General features: G+C 35.0%; 1 pseudogene; it reads left to right on the forward strand.

The window, feature by feature from the left end:
- The window catches only part of LOC124240737 (thioredoxin-dependent peroxide reductase, mitochondrial-like), an 80,925-nt pseudogene extending 74,743 nt beyond the window's left edge, over window positions 1-6,182 (forward strand).
- Window positions 6,183-6,475: the final 293 nt, after the last annotated feature.

Below are 6,475 nucleotides of genomic sequence, written 5' to 3' on the forward strand. Positions count from 1 at the left end.
GGGGCTGTCAGAGACAAGATGATTAAAACGGGATGAGTCCAGGTTGCCACAGGCCTTAAATACTGTGCTTAGAAGTTTGAACTTAGACTGTACATTTATTTTCTAAGTGGAGGAATAATATGATCAGTTGTAGGCTTTTAAATCAGAATCCACTGATGAATTAAGTGAGAGTCAAAATAAGAATCTCTTCTTTCCCTCATTGGCCCTGCAGTACCTTTACTTTTTATCATCCTCACTGTTTTCCAAGGTCTTCAAATGAGAGCCCCATAAAAATTGGCTCTTTTGTCAGCCCTTCAAATCTCTCTCTACGGCGCACACTGTAGAACAAGCTTCTAAAAGAAAAAGATGCAGTGGGTTAGGCTCTCTACTGAAAAATATTAAAGCTCTCTGTAGGTAAGACAGAGGCAGGGTGAAGGAGAGCAGCATAGAGGCCCTCATGCAGCCAGCAGGGCATAAGGACAGGCTGCATGTCACTGGAACCATGACATCTGTGATCAAGGAGACAGTAACTTTGAAAGCCCATTATTTAAAAAAAAAAAAAACTTGAAGGTTACATAGTACTAAATAACAAGGCTATAGCTTATGAATTATTTTTTGGATAATTTTTCTGTAAAATTTGATTACTTTTTGATAACACCTTGTTGAGTAAATATTTGAGATAATAATTGTAGCAAGGGTAAAGCAGAAAAAAACTTCTAAAGGTATTTTACTGAAGGGAGCCATAATTGGGCAGAAAGAGTTTCGGGCTGGGAGGCAGACAGTTTGAGTTTCTGGTTTTAATTCTGAATTATCTTTGGGTAGCTTTAAGCAACATGTCATGCTCAGTTACTTCTATAAAGAGGAAAAAGAGGATGAGATATGGGGACACTATTGATCTCTGAGATCTCTTTTACTTAGAAGGGCAACAAATTCTAGGCTTTTATGAGACTAAAGCCTCAAGCACTTTAACATTTTTGGAATGTTTAACTGCTTGATGTTATCTCCATATGAGAGAAAGGAACTTCTCAGTACAACATTGTATTATTTCACTAATTTTGATGTTTTCTTGTCGATTTCATAATTTTTAAAAGAAACTTTATATTTTTAAAGTTTACTGAGCACAAGTTTGTCTTAGTTCCTTTTGAAGTGAATCAAGTGTTTCTCTATTATTCTAAATTATCTGGAAATTCCTGGAAGAATTTCTGCGACATATAGCACAGTATTCCTTGCATTCTATCGGGGTACAGCATTCATTCTGAAGATGAACAATCCATGCAGCTGCTGCCTCCTCAGTGTTTCTCCTTTAAGAAAGGAACATGGCTAGTTGTTTGCTGTCCTAGTATAAGTATTTAGAACAAAAGGACAACAGGAACAACATTTCACTTTTTTTTAACAGACTTTATTTCTTACAGCAGTGTTAGGTTCACAGCAAAATTGAACAGAAGGTGCAGAGATTTTGCATAAACTCCCTGCTCCTGCACATACATAGCCTCCCCCATCAGCAACATCACCCACCAGAATGGTACGTTTGTTATAACTGATGAACCTACATCAATACATCATTACCCAAAACCCATAGTTCACATTTATGGTTCACCATTGGTAGTGTACATTCTATGGGTTTGGATAAATGTCTACAACATGTATCCCCCATTATAGAACCATACAGAGTAGTTTTGCTGCTCTAAAATCCTCTATGCTCTGCCTGTTCATCCCTCCCTGCCCGCTGACACCTGGAAACTACTGATCATTTTACTGTCTCCATAGTTTTGCCTTTTTCCAGAATGTCATATAGTTGTAATCATACAGTATGTTGCCTTTTCAAACTGGTTGCTTTCGCTTAATAATATGTGGTTAAGTTTCCTCCATGTCTTTTCATGGCTTGATAACTCATTTCTTCTTAGCTCTGAATAATAATGCCTTATCTGGATGTACCAGAGTTTATTTATCCATTCACCTACTGAAGGACATCTTGGTGCCAAAGCAGCGAGTGACAAACTTTAACCACTAGGCCGTCAGGTCTGGCTCCCCATTTTTTAATTGGGTAGTTTGTTTAATTATTGTTAAGCTTTGAGAGTTCTTTGAATATTTCGAATAACAGTTCTTTATCAGACATGTATTTCATAAATATTTTCTCTCAGTCTATAGCTTGTCATATCATTCTCTTGACATTGTCTTTCACAGAGAAGAAAGTTTTAGTTTTAATGAAGATCAGCGTATCAATTATTTCTTTCATGGATCCTGCCTTTGGTGTTGTATCTAAAAAGTCATCACCAAACCCAAGGTCATCTAGATTTTCTTATACATTATCTTCTAGGAATTTTATAGGTTTATTTTTTACATTTAGGTTTGTGATCCATTTTGAGTTAATTTTTGTGAAGGGCATAATGCTTGTATCTAGATTCATTTTTTTGCATGTGTATCTATAGTTGTTCCAGCATCTTTTGTTGAAAAGATGATCTTTTCTCCATTGTGTTGCCTTTACTCCTTTGTCAAAGATCAATTGACTATATTTATGGAGATTTATTTCTGGGATCTCTATTTTGTTACATTGATCTATTTGTCTATTCTTTCACGAATAACACATTGTCTTGATTATTATAGTTTTATAACAAGTCTTGAAGTTGGGTAGTGTCAGTCCTCCAACTTTGTTCTTCTTGAATATTGTATCGGTTATTCTGGTCTTTTATCTCTATATAATTTCTGGATTCAGTTTGTTTATATCCACAAAATAACTTGCTGGGATTTTGTTTGGGATTACATTGAATCTACAGATCAAGCTGGGCAGAACTGATGTCTTGACAATATTGACTTTTTTTCCCCATGAACATAGAATATCTCTCCACTTATTTAGGTCTTTTTTGATTTTATTCATCAGAGTTTTGTAGTTTTTCTAATGTAATCTTGTACATATTTTGTTAAATTTATACCCAGGTATTTCATTTTTTTTGGTGCTAAAGTAAGTAGTATTGTGTTTTTAATTTCAAATTCTACTTGTTGATTGCTCGTGTATATGACAATAATTGACTTTTGTATATTAACCTTGTGTCCTGCAACCTTGCTATAATTGCTTATTAGTTCCAACATTTTATTTCATTGATTTTTTTGGATTTTCTACATAGATGTTCATGTCATCTGAGCAAGGACAGTTTTATTTCTTTCTTCCCAATGTGTATACTGTTAAATTCCCTTTCCTCTATTATTGCATTAGCTAGGACTTCCAGTACAATGTGGTAAAGGAGTGTTGAGAGGGGATATCTTTATGTCTTTATCTTGTTCTTGATCTTAGTGGTAAGGTTTTGAGTTTCTCATCATCAAGTGTGATATTGGTTGTAGATTTCTTGTAGATGTTCTTTGTCATCTTGAGGAGATCACCTCTATTTCCAGTTTTTACCACGAATAGGTCTTGGATTTTGTCAAATGCTTTTTTTGCATCTATTGTTATGATCATGTGCTCTTTCCTCTTTAGCTGGTTAAGGTGATGGTTTACATTTATTGATTTTCAAATGTTGAACCAACCTTGCATACCTAGGGCAAATGTCATTTAGTGATGGTGTATAATTCTTTGTATACATTGTTGGATCTAATTTTCCACTATTTTGTTGAAGATTTTTGCATCTATGTTCGTGGGAGATATTGGTCTGTAGTTTTCTTTTCTTGTAATGTCTTTGGTTTTGGTGTTAGGTTAATGTTGGCTTGACAGAATGATTTAGAAAATAGTCCCTCTGCTTCCGTCCTCTGATAAAGCTTGTAGAGAATTTGTATAGTTTTTTCCTTAAATGTTTGGTAGAATTCACCAGTGAACCCATCTGGATTTGATACTTTCTGTTTTGGATGGTTATTAATTATTGATTCAATTTCTTAAATGGATATAGGCCTATTTATATGGTCTATTTCTTCTTGTGTGAGTTTCAGCAGATTGTGTTTTTCATAGAAATGGTCCATTTCACCTAGGTTATCAAATTTGTGGACATAGAGTTGTTCATAGTATTCTTTTATTATCCTTTTAATGTCCATGGGATCTGTAGTGATGTCTCCTATTTCCATTCCTGATATTAGTCATTTGTGTTCACTCTCTTTTTTCCTTAGCTTGGCCAGAGGCTTATCAATTTTATTGATCTTTTTAAAGAACTGGCTTTTGATTTCAATGATTTTCTCTATTAATTTCCTATTTTTAATTTCATTGATTTCTGCTCTAATTTTTATTATTTCATTTTTTTTGCTTACTTTATATTAATTTGCTCTTCCTTTTCCTTGTTTCCTATGGTGAGACATTAGATTTTTTTTTATATCTTTCTTCTTTTATAGTATATGCATTTAATGTTGTATATTTCCCTCTAAGCACTGCTTTTGCTGCATCTCACAAATTTTGATAAGTTGGGTAACATTTTACATTAAAAAAACTTTTTTTCTACATAAAGGCTAGCACAGCGGCTAGCCAATTGTAGGCATTCAATTAACATTTGTTAAATTCTTCAATTGCCTGTATGAGTGAGTGAATGAATGAATAAGTGCCTCAAAAACTTACTGCTTTTCTTATCTATGAAAAATTCTGAAAGGTTACAAAGAATTGATCACAACTAGTATACATCCTGCAATAAAAGATGGTATATTATTTTCATCATTGACTTAGAAAACTAAGATCCAGAAACATCTTAGCAAACCAAAAAAAGAAAAAAAGAAACCCACAAACAATTTCAAAGTCAGAGCACTTCCTCATTAAACAAATTCACGTACCCTTGGCGATTGCTTTAGTTAAAATACTATCATTTTGACATTTGTTGATGTTTAATATGGGAAGCTGAAATCTTAAATCCTGTGGGTTGAGGGGTATATATGCAATTTCACATTTGTAGCAAAATAAAGCAGGTACATTATTGTCTAATATATCTGGATATTCATGTTCCTCAATTCATGTATTTTTGTTAAAGTATGGAAATTAGTCCTACTGCTTGACATCAATGTTAAAAATATATTTAAAATATTTAAATTTTATAATGCTTTCTGTAATAGTATTCATAAAAATTTATATAATGTACTATAAAACATTTTTGCTAAGAAGGTTTTTTGGGGTTTTTTTGGTGAGAAAGTTTGGCCCTGAGATAACATCTGTTGCCAATCCTCCTCTTTTTGCTTGAGGAAGAGTGTCACTGAGCTAACATTTGTGCCAATCTTCCTCTATTTTATGTGGGATGCCACCACAGTGTGGCTTGACAGTGGGTGCTAGGTCTGCTCCCAGGATCCGAACCTGCAAACCTCAGGCCTCTGAAACAGAGTGCACAAACTTAACCAGTATGCTGCCGGGCTGGCCCCACTAAGAAGATTTGTAATTTATAATATTCAAGATAGGTTAATTGCAGTGTCAAAGAACTCCAAAGTTCAAGTGGCTTAACACAATAAAAGTGTCTCATCTTCTTCTCCTGCTGCAGAAAAGATAATGGCACTGTGGGAAATACTCTGAGTCTTGGTGGCAACCAGTAAGCACCAGTTCTTGGGAGCATTTCTGCTTCTGCCACCCTTAGGCCTGATACTTCTGGAAGAAAGTGATTGATTGACAAACATATAGTGATCTTGTTCTGGTCAAGCAAAATTTACCTTTAGCACCAGTTCCTCAGATCATGCTCCTGCTGTCAGCCAGTGTGGACCCTCTTTTAGTGGAATAGCTTTTATGTCAATGGAGAATTCAAAGAACTAAGCTTTCATGACTTTTAAGGGGAAATATTTGGTGCTTTTCTTTTATCCTTTGGATTTCACCTTTATGTGTCCTACAGAAATTGTTGCCTTTGGTGATTAAGCCAATGAATTTCATGATGTGAACTGTGAAGTTGTTGTAGTTTTGGTGAGTTCTTTCTTTGCCATCTTGACTGATAAATATACAAAGGAAGAAAGGCAGTTTGGGCCACAAGAACATTGAAGTCTTGTCAGATCTGACTAAACAAATTTCCTGAGACTACAGTGTGCTGTCCCTGAGAGGTCTTGCACTAAGAGGTCTCTTCATGACTGACCCCAGTGGAGATATGAAGCATTCGAGTATGAATATCCTCCCAAGGCCAAAGCATAGAAGAAACCTTCTGCTTGGTGAAGGCATTCCAGTGTGTGGGGGCCCATAGAGAAGTCTATCTTGAAACTGGACACTGGATTCTCCTACAATCAAGCTGAATCTAACTGCTTTCCAGGAATTTTTAGAAAAGGTAAATCAGTAGCTCATTTCATGTGCACCTGAAGCTTCTCATACCAGAAAAAGGACTACAGGTGTACCTCACTTTTAGCATTTCAAAAATAATTACTGATAGATGGCAAAAAATCACTTATCCTTGTATTCATAAATATTACTCTAAATGTTTTGCTTTTGCAACATTGGCTAAGGCTTTTTAACTCAGTTAGTTGCTAATATAAGGAGTCTTCTATTGGTAACCTCTTAATGGCTAGCTGGTTTCTGTAGTTCTCCTAGTCTCTTGCCTACCTCTGGGATCATATCTTTAAGGGGAAAAGGAAA

This window comes from Equus quagga, chromosome 6, assembly GCF_021613505.1.
Source record: "Equus quagga isolate Etosha38 chromosome 6, UCLA_HA_Equagga_1.0, whole genome shotgun sequence".
Taxonomy (NCBI): domain Eukaryota; kingdom Metazoa; phylum Chordata; class Mammalia; order Perissodactyla; family Equidae; genus Equus; species Equus quagga.